At 57.4% G+C, this 15,434-nt stretch overlaps 1 pseudogene; it reads right to left on the bottom strand.

The window, feature by feature from the left end:
* Positions 1–6,292: 6,292 nt before the first annotated feature.
* On the bottom strand, positions 6,293–15,368 carry LOC119108596 (myotubularin-related protein 8-like; annotated as a pseudogene).
* Between the last annotated feature and the right edge of the window lie 66 nt (positions 15,369–15,434).

Genomic DNA, 15,434 nt, shown 5'->3' with positions numbered 1-15,434 from the left:
TAGTGGCGTCTCGTGCCACTCTTGTAACAAAAAGTCATGGTTACTATCACCACGAGATACAAATCGTAACAGCTGAGCGGATAAACCATGCAATAAACTTCACATACCTAGCGCCGCAAGACATGCAATGGTTTGTAAAGCTAAAGTGAAAGCTCTGGAATATGGGAATGACCTAAGCTCTTCATGGCTAACCCAGTCTCCGTCCCCCTCGAGCAAACTGCGTGCCGCCTGCCATGACGGCCACAGAAGAGCGCCATCGGCGCCCTAAGGTGGCCTCTAAAGGGGCGCCTTTACGTGCCGATCAGAAGAGCCGTCTGCGTCGAGTGCCTGCTCCCTGGATACAACCCTGCATGACTTCTATGCTGCTTCAATTAAATACTTTTATAAATTATTTAAGGTGTGACTTGAGGTGAAAAGCAATTCATTGCATTCAATCAAAATAAAGAGGGCTAAATCCGGCGAGACCAAACGGGGGAGGTTGTCGGCCTTTGTTTCGGCCCCCCTATAGTTCATAAAAATTGAGACCCCTGCCCCCGCCCCCTCCACTATTGAAATGAAAAATATGAGGCTAGCGGCATAATTTGGCGCCGCAGGGCAGCCCAGTTCAGGGCATCCTGGCACAGGGCATCCCAGTCGAGATCAAATTGCGAACGCCAAAAGCGCCTCGAAACCACCCCGCCAAGGACAAGTGAATCAGAGGGTAGGCGCCTTAACCAACTGAGCTATCGGGACGGATGAAGTTTTGTGGCTGAGGGTTTCGGAAAAGGTATGGCGAAACAAGCTATGTTGGTCGCCAAATATCATTGAAATCAAGGACAACGCTTCATACAAAGTGGGGATTTTGGGGAAAATATGGCAAAACAAGTTAAGTTGGCCATCACATAACATCAAACTCAGGGACGGCACTTACTACAAGGGTTAATTGCGGCTTGTCAGCTTGTGGTGGCTGGTCGGCTGGCGAATGGTGTGATGAGATGATGGCTAATGACTAATGCGGATATTTGTCTTGGCTATCATGAAGAAGACCGAGACCATTTTGGAGGGTTCCTGGGCAGGGCTCCAGAATATTCCGGCAGGTTAACACATGCCCTCCTCACTTCCACCCAGCAAGAGCATATAGCCTTTCGGTCGAATGATGAGCATACTTGCAGGGCCCCTGATTGAGCAAGAGTGCCCCGGGAAATTAGCATAAAAGGTGTTTTAATCTGATAAAATAAGGTATTTAGTGGCAGGTAAAACATTCACAAATAAGTCAAGCAGTTTGAATGCATGCTTTTATGTATTCCTGTCTCTCAGTTTGACACGTCATATATGACAGGGCACACGGATACCCTTGCGCTATTAAATCGTGTCACCCGTTTTTTATTTTGTTTTTCTTCTGCTATCCTTCTGCTCGGCTACATTTTGCTCACTGTCTGTGCTGCTGCCGACGTTTCACCTCTTATCTGCAGCAGCCGTGCATGGGAGCCTGGTTCGTAGGTGTCTTCCCATGAGGAGGAGAGCTGGTGATATGCCTGTTGCATCTATCGGAGTGGCTGGCGAGTTTAACCGCGTCGGGTGCGGACCACGCTGCCGTACTACCCGTTTAGCAGTTCTCACTGCGCGTTCCGCCGCGCCGTTAGTTGAGTGTGTGCGAACGACCAGACAGTCTGTGGGTAAATCCTTATGCCGTTGTCAACTCCCTGCATTCAGGCGCTGTGAGCTGTGTTCCTCCGTCAGAGCTCAGCGTACCAGAAATACCGTTAAGAGGTTGAGAAGGCCTTCAGAATTTGTGGTTTGAGGGAGCTCTTGTATCTCTAGGTAGCGACTCAGGATACCCACTGTAACTAAGCAAGCCCTGCCGTCGTGGGAGAAAATGTCGCACGTTGCGACGTGCGACCATTGAGTTATTGGTACTACTGACGGCAAAAGCGGCTGCCTGTATTGTGTTGGCGCCTTCCTCTGCCAGAAGGTGAAGTACTCCTTCAGTTCTTTGGGCATGTTCGGCCACCAAACGCTGTTACGCGCGCCGCGCGCGCTCGTCACACTTGCTGAGGCCGAAATGGCCGTCATCATGCAGCTTGTTGAGGATATCCCTCTGTAGCGTCGCAGCAATAAGTCGCTGTCCATTCATGTTAAGCGGCCCAAATGTCATGTGAAGGATGCTCGGTTGACCGTTTCTGCACGTAAGAGGGAGCCAGGTTTTCGTCTTTGGCTGATTCTTGCCAGCCGTGCACAATCTGCTGTGCCACTTGCTGTGAAACGGAATCTTCCTGCTGCGTCTTTATAATTTTCACGAGCCTCTTTGGAGTTGCAGGCAAGTCTCTCATCACACTGACGCAATGCTGAGGTATCTCGACTTCGCGCATCCGCGTATACTGGCACCTCGACGGCGGCTCAGTCACGCTCTTGATGTTAATGAGCGGAGTCAGCGCTTTGTGATCCATTTCCAACTTAACTTTCGAAAGTCCACTGAGAAACGTGCGAAATTTCGGGCGAGTCCACGTTACTGCCAATGGCTCTGTTTCGACTTGTGCCATCGGCTCTCGACATCTGATAGCGTGCGGCTGCAGGATGTCGCCGGCTGGAGTCGCTGGCCGCGACGCTCCAGTATGCAGCCACCAATCCCAAACCAGCTGGCGTCAGCGCTGACAATGGTCTCCTTCCCGGGATCAAATAACGCTAGGATTGGCGCGTTGGAGGTTAACTGCTCCATCAGCGCTTGCTGCTGAAGATGAGCCCACGTCCAGACGGCTTCGTTCTTTGGGAGGTCGTTCATTGGCTTCAGTTTGGACTGGATATACTTATTAAATCGGCGAAGGTAGTTGATCATTCCTGAGACCGCAGCTTCAATGTCAATGTTCGAATGACCAAATTTAATTTTAAGTCAAAACGAGCAAAGCGAGCCAGCAAGATGCCCGGGACATTTTGGCCATCCGAAGGGCTCGACGTTGCTAGCCCTCAGCACAGGTCAGTCTGGAGGAATCGTTTTTAAAGGCACAGACTAGCATCGAACCTCCACAAAGAAGAGGGCGAGGTACAAAAATCGGCACAAGGTCTACAGTGTGGAACCCGAAGCCGAACATGTCATCCAATCATTGGTTATCAGAACAGATGAAGCGCCTTATTTGACCTTTAGAAGGCTATGGTGACAATTATCATGACGGTGACAAATATCAATCTTGATTTTTACGTTTGAATCAGCATCAAGGATTACGGTAGTTGGTATGTTCCTGAAAACAAAATGATGACTTGGGTCATTTTAGGTCGTTGACTTACTCTGACCTTTATGAAGTTTACGGAAGATGTATAACATGGTCCATATTATCGATACACTCAAATGAGCAGCCGAAACTACTTCAAGGCAGGCTTTAGAGGAAAAATAGGTTGCTTTTTACCTTGGTCTGACCTTCATACGTGACCATAGGTCAATGGAATTTGCAAATGCAATTGTCGTGTTGCCTAAGAAACTATCTCAGAGATGTATGGCTTCGTCTAACACTTCGTTGTTGCAGCTGATTGAACGATTCCCTAAAAATCATCTTCGCTGAATCCATGCCTTGACTGCGACCTGTCGTAGGCTAGCGACCTTACTGGGTAAATTATAATTGGTGATAAGTGATACTGACGAGTTGGTACTTACTTCTCCGCGACCAAGCTTTTATTTGACAATTCCTGTAACGCAAAAATGTTAACGACTAATTCTTTTCCCGCGACAAAACCTCTCATACAAAACCGCATGTGCAGCATTCCTTCGTACGCAGAAACGCCTACCGTATAAAACCCAACGCGGCTGAATTGAGACAGAAGTACCTGTTGAGTATTGCTTATGCGAACACAACAACCAGAGTCAAGATTTGGTTTTCAAGTTAGGAGGCAATGGTTGAACAAAAGCAGCTCCGATAAGCACTGAGGAAGCCCAATGTTCGGACCACGAAGCATATGTTCCGCGCTGGCGGTGCAACCCCATCGAAGTTATCCACGTTAGAAATTCGGCGGCATGGGTTTTGTTGTGTAGACGTCCATTCATGGAAGTTCTCGCATTCGAGCTAATGTCACGTGAATATTTTTGTTAAAAGCTTCGTTGCGGATAAGTGTTTGCGCTGAAAGGCAATCTTGGAAGCTTAGTGGTTAGCAGTCATAGCCTTGAAGTTCTGTCGCGGAACCCGACCAACCTGCTGTTCATTGTCGTGTCAGGGGAAACAGACCCACTGGTGGATCGAGCGGGGGCGACAGTCAACGATAGAGACAAAGAACCTCTCGCTTGCCAGGGCAGGCCATCTTGTATGAAGTTCCGAACTATATGTGCCACCTTTGGAGTTTACCCTCCTCGGGACTTGATACTAGTCGACCCTTGCTGAGAGTAGGACAAGAGTGCATCAGAGATACATTGCAGTAAGTGACCCATGAACAACGTGGTGCTTCCTCACGTGATACGAACGGTTCACGTGGCGGTCATGTTACAAAGCTACTTCTTGTGACGTAGGCAGTGACAACCGCCCACCAGCACACACACAATTTGGAAACTTGCAGGCTGAGGGGACCGCGAAAGTGGACTGTGACAAACGCAGGCGCATGCTAGATTTTTTAGCCGGTTCAAGACCAGCTCACAGATTATGGGATCCAATTCGGCTAAACTCATAGCCGTTCCAAAACGTGTTTGATACAGCTCAGTTCAGACCCATTGCTTGCGTTACAGCTCTTAAGAAAAAAATGTGCCGATTTCAGCGACTAACGCGGCATGCCGTTCATCTCAGCACACTGCAATGGCATGCAAGTTTTTCGGGACGTGACGTTTTTCTTCACCATGTTACCATTCTGCTTTTACCTGTATGGCTCACCGACAAGACATTACTAGAAACGATCCGCCTACGATTCAGATAATGAAATTCAAAGAGGATGTGTTTCAGCTCGTGGCTCAAAGCGGTATTTTCCTGACGAACTGACTCAGCTAGCGGCTCACCCCAACACCGTTAGGGCGTGAGTCAATGCACCAAGTTCGTGATTAAGGTCGCGACCCAATTCGTGATTTAGCTAGAGTCGAACTCAAGCCTGAACAAACGTCCAGTTAAAAAATGCTGGACAGATAACCCGCCAGCCAAATAACGCCGCCCACTTGTCCTGAATGGGGTCTTCTTCGCACGTCTTAGATCACTTGTGCGTCGTTTATTTCCAGACCACATTAATACGGCAGGGCATGCAAACATCGCGCACAGTCTTGCTAAACAAGATAGACAATAGACACACTCGGAATGCCGCACCCTCGGATAACTCCTTGGTAACATCACAGATGATACAAGCCCAGCAGTGGCGGCCGGCGGCGAGCCGGACCTGCATCGCGGCTCACGCACGCCGCGTGGCTAGATGGCCGTCTGAGGCGTGCTGGGGCTGCGACCAGACCAGGGCGCCGGCAGAGCCGCGGCCTCGCTGAGCACGGACGAGCCTGGGGTGGCTGCCGACCAGCCCCTGTGCAGAACCCGCCGGCCGGCGGTCGATGCAGCCACAACGTCCCCGTCCCTGCCACAACGTCTCGACTAAACGCATCATTGAGACAAAACCAGGCTACAGAGATGACCCTCATATTGTCGGTAAGTGCACACCTATACAGAGCCGAGCCCAGCCGGCTCCCATAACTGATATGACATCGGCGGCGCCCGTCCCAAAAGGACATAGCAGGCGCGTGGGCACAGACAAGGTATGTACATGCATCCCAATAACGGCAAGAGGTGTGGAAAAGGCGCCGCGCCTCCAGCATCGCACCACTCGGGTGGAGCGGCTCCAAATGTCGGCGCCGCCCGAGATCCAAGCATCGTTTCAGCAGCAAACGCCGCATCACCAGTTTCGCGGGTCAAGGTCACAGATCAGCGGGCCCCACAGGACTTGAATCCCTTTTGCTCCAACCGTACATCAAGGATTGCTCCTTGGCCCTCTAACTCGACCATTCTGCGTAAAAAAACATCAGAAAATCCACGGCATTGCCTTCTGAACGAGTGTCGCCTCCCGACAGGTGTGCCTGGTTGGGATAACGTCAGCAACGTCCACTAACGCCACCCAGAATGAATGCAAGACAGGTACGACGTAAGAAACCAAATGTTCGTAAGTAAAACCACATGGGAAAAACAGATTGTCAGAATGAAACCCTGACAAGAAAGGCAATTCATACGAGGCCATCATGATCCCGGAAGAGATGGTGCTCAACACCGCCGCCGCAAGTCAACTATCAGAACAGAGCGCTGAGACTGGCACCGCCTCCCCTCCTCCCTCCCCGCCCTCCCCCCCCCCCCCCCCCCCCCCTCCAGCGCCCTGTCGACCAGCTGCGCTGCTGCACCTTCTGACTCCCCCACGACCCGCAGACGGCCTTCACAACCCCTGACCGGCGCCGGCGGGCGACCGTGCACGACCCCACACCGTCCCGCGTCGCCCGGCTGTCGCCCGCCAGCTCTCTCGGCAGCCGGGACACGTCAGCGAAGCACCAGTGTTGCGCGGGCGGGGCAGGCGGGTCCAGACGCCGCCGCGCCGGGGTTACGGCGCCCTGATTTTCAAATTTTGGTGCGCATGATTTTTTACGACGAGGTGCAGGTAGCCTGATTGGCCGGTCCAAAGCGTAAGCCTGTGATTTAACCTTGCGCCGGAGCACACCACAAAGAGTGCCGGGAGAGCAGCCACCACTCCGACGAAACCTGCCACGATCTCGGAAGTGTGTCCAACGGGTCGACGCGGCTACAGGCGCCGGTCGGACGCGCCGCGTCGCGACCGCCGCCGCCTCCCGCTTGGCACCAGGCGTCGCCGCCCGGCGGACGGTAGTAGGGGTCGAGGGTGGCGCCGGGTCGGACACGCCGCGTCGCGACCGCCGCCGCCTCCCGCTCGTCACCAGGCGTCGCCGCCGCGCGGACGGTAGTAGGGGTCGAGGGTGGCGCCGGGCCGGATGCGGAGCCGGGGCGCGGCGCCGCCGACGCGCTGTCGCCAGGGGTTGAAGTCGTGTTCTCAGGCGGTCTGCGAGTCGACCGACTGGGAGTTGGTGAGCAGCCTGTAGCAGGGCCGACAGACGGGCGCCGGCGAGCCCTGCAGGTGGCCCGGCAGCCGCTGCCACCGGTCCAGGCAGCGCTGGCAGAAGATGTCGCCGCACCGCCAGCAGTGGAACTGCCCGGCCGGGCGCATGGTCAGCTGGCACGCTCGCCACGCCCCTCCCCCCCCCCCCCCCTCCCTGCATACACACCTCACCTCATGCGGACATGTGGACACCGGCACAGTGCGAACTTCCCACACAAATGTGGATTTCGTGTGCGACAGAAGCGGCAGTCGATGAACCAGCGTTTTGATTTCCGGGCCGACTTTTACCTAATACGAGAGCACACCGGCTAAGCTCCACACAACAAATGCTTCATCGCCGTTAAAAGGTTTGCGATCTTTACAACAACGCTACACACTAGTTGGTGCATATGCGTTATGCGTTAGCCATTGTGGTAGGCCAATGAGGTACCCAGTAGTCATATCCGTGCCCAGTCGGCAACGGATCTATCCAGTTACTCCACGGCGGCACTGGCATTAGCACTAGCACCGGCACTGGCACTGGCACTGACTCTGACAACAGCACCGGCACCGGCACCGGCACCGGCACCGGCACCGGCACCGGCACCGGCACCGGCACCGGCACCGGCACCGGCACCGGCACCGGCACTGGCACTGGCACCGGCACTGGCACTGGCATTGGCACTGGCTCTGACAACAGCACCGGCACCGGCACCGGCACCGGCACCGACACTGGCACTGGCACTGGCATTGGCTCTGACAACAGCACCGGCACCGCACCGACCCAAGCGTGGCGGTCGGCGCCCCCCTCACCTTCTTGCTGAAGTGGTCGAATGAGGTGGTGCAGCTGCACTCGCGTACACCCCGCGGCGAGACCCAGTCGACGGCCACCGAGTCCAGCTCCCGAGTCAGCTGATCGACGCTGAGCGGCGGCAGCTGGAGATTGGCGTTCACCTGTCGACCCGGCCACGGTCACCGCCGGCCCGGCGAGGTCACCGTCCAGCCCAGCACAGACAATGCCAGTCAAACAGTCACTTTGATCTACCGCCCAGGCATTCCGATCAAAAACAATGAACAAATATTTGCAAGCAAAAAACGGAGGAATGAATCCTTCCGACATCTAAAACCAATAGATCGGCAGCACCCAGGTTAAATTACTAGCAGACGTGTACAATCGAAAGAGTAGCATCAGCTGTAAAATGACATCAAATGACATCGCAGGCAAACTGAACAAACTGAGGTAAACCGGGCGGGTTAGAGGCAACCCAATCCTACGGTTCTCTTTTGTGAAACGCGCGCATTCATCAGCCAAAATCCACACTCAGTTTGCTTGCGTCGTAAATGTTATCGTTAAGCCATGCCCCGGCCGGTAACCATGGGGTTTATTTTCACGCAATGCACGATGCCCCTCTTTAGCCGAGCACACCTTGGGCATATCCGTTTGCGATCTGATGGTATTAGATGTATATGAATGCATCGTCTGTGGTGCACTGCTTCTTGTAGACTGAAAGCTACCGCAGTTTCTACGATCAGATGATAACAATACCATAAAAAACGCGGACAACCGCTGATCCCATGTCCACTAGTCAGCTAAATGTGGGCTTCACTTCTAGTCCCACGCAAAAACAACCCACCGATGTATTCGATCACACAATCACAACATAAAAAGGAGCCCTACAATTAATGTAAAATTTTCCAGAGTTTTTACGTCACAGTTTTCTCATCATGTTTGAAGGATCAGGATCAACAGCTTCTCTCCAGAAAAAAAGCAGCTGGCTGATCGCAACAAGAGGCTTTCTCAGATAACCAATTTCAAATGCGGGGCTGGGCTTTGTACTGCAGCGCCGTGACGCGAATGTTGCGCCGCAAATCGCCGCCCTCGTGATTCGTGACCAAGTCATTCGCCGTCACTCTAACTGGCCGGCTCTAAAAGATGGCAATACCCGCACCCCACGCACCACCGGCGTCGGTGCAGGCCATTGCCAGAGGGCACATTTGCCCGGTAGGCTGGGCCGGGCCGACCTCACCTGGTCGTTGCTCGGTAGGCTGGACCGGGCCGGCCTCACCTGGTCGTTGCTCGGTAGATTGGACCGGACCGGCCTCACCTGGTCGTTTGCTCGGTGGGCTGGACCGGGCCGGCCTCACCTGGTCATTGCTCGGTAGGCTGGACCGGGCCGGCCTCACCTGGTCGTTTGCTCGGTGGGCTGGACCGGGCCGGCCTCACCTGGTCATTGCTCGGTAGGCTGGACCGGGCCGGCCTCACCTGGTCGTTGCTCGGTAGGCTGGATCGGGCCGGCCTCACCTGGTCGTTGCCCGGTAGGCTGGACCGGACCGGCCTCACCCGGTTGTTGCCCGGTAGGCTGGACCGGACCGGCCTCGCCTGGTCGTTGCTCGGTAGGCTGGACCGGACCGGCCTCACCTGGTCGTTGCTCGGTGGGCTGGACCGGACCGGCTTCACCTGGTCGTTGCTCGGTAGGCTGGGCCGGGCCGATCTCACCTGGTCGTTGCTCGGTAGGCTGGGCCGGGCCGGCCTCACCTGGTCGTTGCTCGGTAGACTGGACCGGACCGGCCTCACCTGGTCGTTGATGTGGCGCCGATCGGCCAGCTTGTCAGCAGTGGCGGCGCCGTCGGCGCTCTCGCCACTCTCCGGATCGGCGTTGTTCAGTCGACTCTCCAGCTGGCCTATCCGCTGCAACGCGCCCGCGAACGGTCACGCACGCGGCGTCGGCCCGGAGCGTGCCGACAGCTCGCACGCCTGCCCCTTCCCCCCCCCCCCCCGGGCCACCAGCAACAGCAGGCTGGTCACACGCCCGCCTGGAGCGGCGACGGCGGCCGCCCGCTCCGGGCCTCCACACGTCTGCAGCCCCGGGCCACAAGAAACAACAGCAGGCTGGCCACACGCCCGCCTGGAGCGGTGACGGCGGCCGCCCGCTCCCGGTCTCCACACGTCTGCAGCCCCGGGCCACAAGAAACAACAGCAGGCTGGCCACACGCCCGCCCGGAGCGGCGACGGCGGCCGTCCGCTCCGGGCCGCACAAATGGCGTCCGATCGAGCCGAACCCAGGACGAAGCTCCCCTACCGGCCCCATACAGACAAGCGCACTGCTCTCCAGGCGGTGGCTATAGCAGACGCCGCCGTGTCCTGAGGTCGGCACGCCTGAAAGCCTAATCTCTACACAAACGGACCGCAGACCTCGAGTCAGCGACGGCAGACCCGACCACTAACTTATCCTACCCACGGGCCAGGGACCCTGATCCATCACGACAGAGCCGCCGCCTACCTTTTCGAGCAGGCGGATATGGTCCCGCATCGACTGGTTGTGGTCCGACAGGTAGTTGGCCACCTCCAGCAGGCACTCGCGTGGATGCACGCCGAACTCGAAGCGGGAGTACATACCGCGCCAGAACCTGGCCAGCGCGCGGCGAACGGGCACGTGAAGTTAGCTGCTTGTTATCGGTCACGGTACGGTCCTGCGCTCCATCCGGAGAGGCACCAATATGGCAGCACGACGACAGAGTCGTGCATAGATTTTCGTCCCAGTAGCTTTTCTTTTAACTTAGTCACAAGAATTGGCCTCCTCAACTGGCAACTGGATCTGACAACCTCCAAAACAAACGTTGGTTACATGGACGTTGACGGGCACTTTCCAGCCTCAGTATTAACGACGAAGCACGCGACTTTGACCAGGAGCGCAGCAACATCCGACTCAAAGCGCATAAGAGCAAGACCCGAGCCCCGCGGGGGCTACGCTCGCCGCCGACGACGCTCGGTTGGCGGCACGCCAAACCACGCCTCCGAGCACACGCTCGCCCCACCCGGGGCCCGCGGTCCGCAAAGCCAGCGGACACTCACCGGACAACCTGGGGCGGCAGGCCGACCTTCAGCGCGCCCGGGAAGCGCGTGGGGTCGAACAGCGCGTTGGTGTACTCGCTGAGGTGCTGTGCCGTGAGGGCCCCACAGTGAGTACGTGCGCTCCGACAAGCCTGAGGCAAGGCAACAACGGCAGCGTCAGGAGGGCCAGCGTTCTCCGGGGGTTCTCTTGGAGATCTGGAGGGGGAACACCGTGCATGTGGAAGGCGCGGGGTAAACGAAGACAAGGTCGGAAGCCAATGCCCCACCAAGTACGTTAACAAGCCCATGTCAAAGACTTTCGCCACCGTCCGGAAGTGAAGCGTTACTTCACTTGCGGTCATTCTCTCAGCAGCGAGCTCGGCGGTGTTTCAACCCATACACCCCGCGTCCGGCCGCCGGCCGTGTCCCGGGTTCCGCCGGCGGGGCAGGCCACGCCTGCCGCCGGGCCCTCGACCGCCGTCACCCGCTGCCGACTCACCGCAGGTCCTGCCGGTCCTTGTGACAGTTGCCGATGAACGTCCCGAACTGGCACGAGAACACGTGGTCGTGCAGGGTAAGCAGGTACCGTTCGTTGAACTGGAACGCCTGGGGCTGCAGCTGGCTCAGCTGCCACACCGCATCTGAGGCGGAGGTGGACCACAGCTGCTGACTCAACTCGACACTGACTTAACACAGGGTTGGAGATGGACTACAGCTGCTGACTCAACTCGACGCTGACTAGGCACGCGGTCGGAGTTGAGCTACATTTGCTGATTCAATCCGGCACTGAACACAACACAACCCACACTCACCCCACAACACACCCACACCCCCTCCCCCCCACACATACACCCGCACCCACACCCGCCCACATACACACCCACACCCACACCCACACCCACACCCACACCCACACCCACACACATACTAGACACTCGACACCGACTGACGCAGGGTCACGGTAGGACGTCAGCCGTCAGAAGCGGAGGTGGAGCATGACACGGATGTGCCAGCTGCGCACAAGCCGAGACAGCGGGACTCGGTTTTGGAAGGACACGACAACAGACAGCGGCCGGCCCCACGCTCCTGTAGCGGGGATCTCGCAGTAGGACATATAGAACAACAGGGAGCAGCGCTTAGCCGTCACAGGTAACAATCACGACACTGAGTCACGATCTCCGCAATGTGCACCCACCGATGAACTGCGTGAAGATGGGAGAGATCTCCTTGGGGTCCTGCTGGATGAAGCCGCAGCGGTCCGTGAACTTGTGACCGTGCGCCAGCCAGCACTTCTCGATCAGAGCCTGCCGGGCGGCGGAGGCCAGAGCCGTCAGAGCTGACCGCCGCTCACGGAACGCACAGCCCAGCCCACCGAGCGGAAGAAAACAGCACACATACGTGCAGTACGACGCACACCAACGTGACAAAACAAGCCCAAGGCCTGTGGCAGACTGGTCTCCCTGCAATAGGGTCCGATCGTTGTAAGCCGCCAGTCCAGGGAGACTGGTCGGGCTTTGCCGAGGGAACCGCTAGCTGTGCCCCGGCTGCCGCAGGAGCGGTGGCGGGCGGCGAGCGCCATCTGCCGCTCACCTGGAAGCCATGGATGGTGCGGTAGTAGGGGTCGAGCAGCAGCTCGGCGAGCGCGCACGTCTGCGAGGTGCGGTCCCAGCCGTCGCTGCAGTGCACCAGCACCGTCACGCCCTGTTCCACCGAGGCGGCCACGAACTGCGCCGCCTCCAGCGTCGAGCGCACGTGCCGCAGCCAGCCGCTCGACTCCAGGCCCGACAGGAACGTCGACATGGCCGACGTCTTGCTCTCGCAGGCTGCCGGGTACGCGGGCGGGGGGCGGTCAGCGGCGGCGGCGGCGGCACCGCGGGGGACGGTCGCGGCCGGCGGCATCCGGCGCCAATATGGCAATCGTCTGGCAACGATGCATTGTCACGACTCTGACGAACGGGATGTCCCCTGGGAGGTACGCGACCCTGGTGGAGACTTTGGTCGATTTGTGGAATACGATGATTGATTCATCCGGACTAGTGAGGTCTTTTTGAGCCGCCAGTTTAGTGGAGTGCACAAACAAAGCATCGTAGCCTTATATTTCTTATAAAGCTGACGACAAAGACAAAACATTAGCTTCTTGCCAAGAGCTTTCAAACTATCAAACATATGGCCATATCCAAAAACGGGCACTTACTTTCCACCAGTTTATTTAAGCTATTTCGCATAACATGAATATTTTCGATGCCGAAGAAGTAGAACTTGATATTCTGGTAGAAGTTCTCGTTTTCGTAGCCTTTCCCTGACGCTCTATTTGCCATAGCGTTGATCTGCAAACCACGGGGAAAAGATAGACCAGGCTCTCATAGTCGGATGCTCAAGCGACTTCACATATCAACTGATGGCAAAAATCAACAGGAAACGGGCAAAAGGCTCGGTGAGCCTTGTGCCCGCCCGCTCCCCATCCCCCTTGGTCACGGTTCGCAAATGTGACAGGAGAACACGCAACCCAAGATCGTGCATACTGATTCCAACCGTTCGCTCTGTATGTCCCACTAGCCTCATTACGACATACTCACTGAATTCCCCTTCTGTCAAGCGCCGCACAACAGCACACGTCATCCACGTCACACGTCATGCGCAGCATATGTCATTCACTTAACACGTCATCAACAGCACACGTTACCCACGTCACATGTAATCCGCAGCATACATCATCCGCAGCACATGCCACCCACTTCACATGCCATCCACAGCACACGTCACCCACGTCACATGTCACCCGCAGCACATGTCACGCACAGCACACGTCACACTCATCCGCAGCACACATCACCCGTGTCACACATCACCCGTTCACATGTCACCCATAGTCACACGTCCCCCCGCGGGCGGTTCACTCACCTTGGGCCGCGTATCCACGACATACATCAGCTTCTCTGACGGGTTGGTGCCGCGTAAGCAGCTCCAGCATTTGCTCATCCTCCAGACAGCGCGCCTTGAAGCCGGACAGCGGCTGACTGCAACCGACAGATGCTGGCCTGCGACAGCGCAGGGCGCGTCCGGTCAGCGGCCCGGCGGCACGCGTCCCGGTCACCGGCCGCCCCCGGCGACTGCCTGACTGACGTCTGCACGAGCAGCGCGGCGGCGACGGCATGCGCGCGCCACCAATCACGAGATCACGAGACGCGCCTCCCTGGCGCCACGTTGTGCCCACCGCGCCGAACTGGACATCTGACTGGTCACAGCACAGCGAGTCATGTTTTGTTTCGACAACTGCCAAAGGACCAGAGGCGCAACGTCTTGCCCGACAACTGCCAGCGACGCACGCAGTTGATGCGGCGGGTGGCAGTCAAGCGCCCACCTGATTCGAGTGTAGGTAGCTGAGCACCGGCAGGCGGCCCTTGCTTCGGAAGCGCGAGCAGCCGAGCAGGACGGCCGTGCTGGCGGCGGCCGGCACGCAGAGCAGCGACGGGTACGTGTCGCACACCTCGTATGCAGCGTTCATGTCCGTCAGCGCCCATACGTCGTTTGGTACGCCCCATCCGCCTGCCGCAGGGCACGCGGCGTTCCTTACAGCCGGCCGGACGCCGGACGCCAGAGGCCGCCAGCAACCGGCCGTTAATTGTGATGCATGCCTCACCAAATGAGTTCCTGTGCAATGCACGCCACTGAACGCAATGACCGCGAAATGTGACACGTGGCCTTATGACGCCATGAATTATGCACGTAAACTACGTGAAAACACTTCATGATCAGCTTTAATAAGCACGGGACCGGACAGACGGCGCCACCAGGGAGCCGCCACATGATTGACAGGTCAGAGACTGGGGCGCCGGCGTGATGAGCTGGTCGGAGCCGGCACTGACCTGAATTCGTCGCTGAGGTCGTACGTGTCCCAGCCGTCGGGCTGGCGCAGCTCCGTGCTGCGCGGCGTGAAGTGGAAGCAGTACAGGTCTTCCAGTTCCACTAGAACGGCGGCGGAGCGTCAGGGTCCAAGGCCCAGCACACGGTCGAGGCGCAGTACCAAAGAACGGTGCAGAGCTGGCTGTAGGCGAGCCTCATTGCGTCAGTCAGCAGAGAAACGGCGTCACGTGCTAAGTACTAGCGAGTTCATCAAGCGCGGATGTTTGGAAGTGTCGGGGCACGCTTCAATGCCGATATCTACAGGCGTGGCACGATCACAGCCCTTCGCCTCCACGGTCGGGCGTCCGAACACGTGGGTCAAATGACGTACCCCACAACCTCCCATCCTCATCGCCAGAAATAGAACAACTTCACGTCCAGCGAATTCAAGCGGCACCAAACGCAAATGAGCCTGCATGCACGGCGTTGAGCGCCGCCGAACCGATGCCGGCGCCGGTAGAGCACGGCACCTGGCTGCGACAGCTGCTGCAGCGACGTGAAGATGTCGTGACAGTCGGGGCTCGCGCCTGAAACACGAACGTGGCCGAGCGGAAGTTCTTGCAGCGCACGAGCAGCGGCGAGCCGCCTGCGTCAGCGGCAGCTTCTCCACGGAGCCCACGTGCATGTGCGAGATCTGCGGCGCGACCGACCGCGTCCGTCAGCAGCGCGGCGCGACGCCGGAACGGCGCCG

Source organism: Pollicipes pollicipes, unplaced genomic scaffold (genome assembly GCF_011947565.3).
Source record: "Pollicipes pollicipes isolate AB1234 unplaced genomic scaffold, Ppol_2.1 Scaffold_6686;HRSCAF=7923_pilon_pilon_pilon, whole genome shotgun sequence".
NCBI classification, from domain to species: Eukaryota; Metazoa; Arthropoda; class Thecostraca; order Pollicipedomorpha; family Pollicipedidae; genus Pollicipes; species Pollicipes pollicipes.
This window is presented reverse-complemented; position numbering and strand designations above follow the sequence as displayed.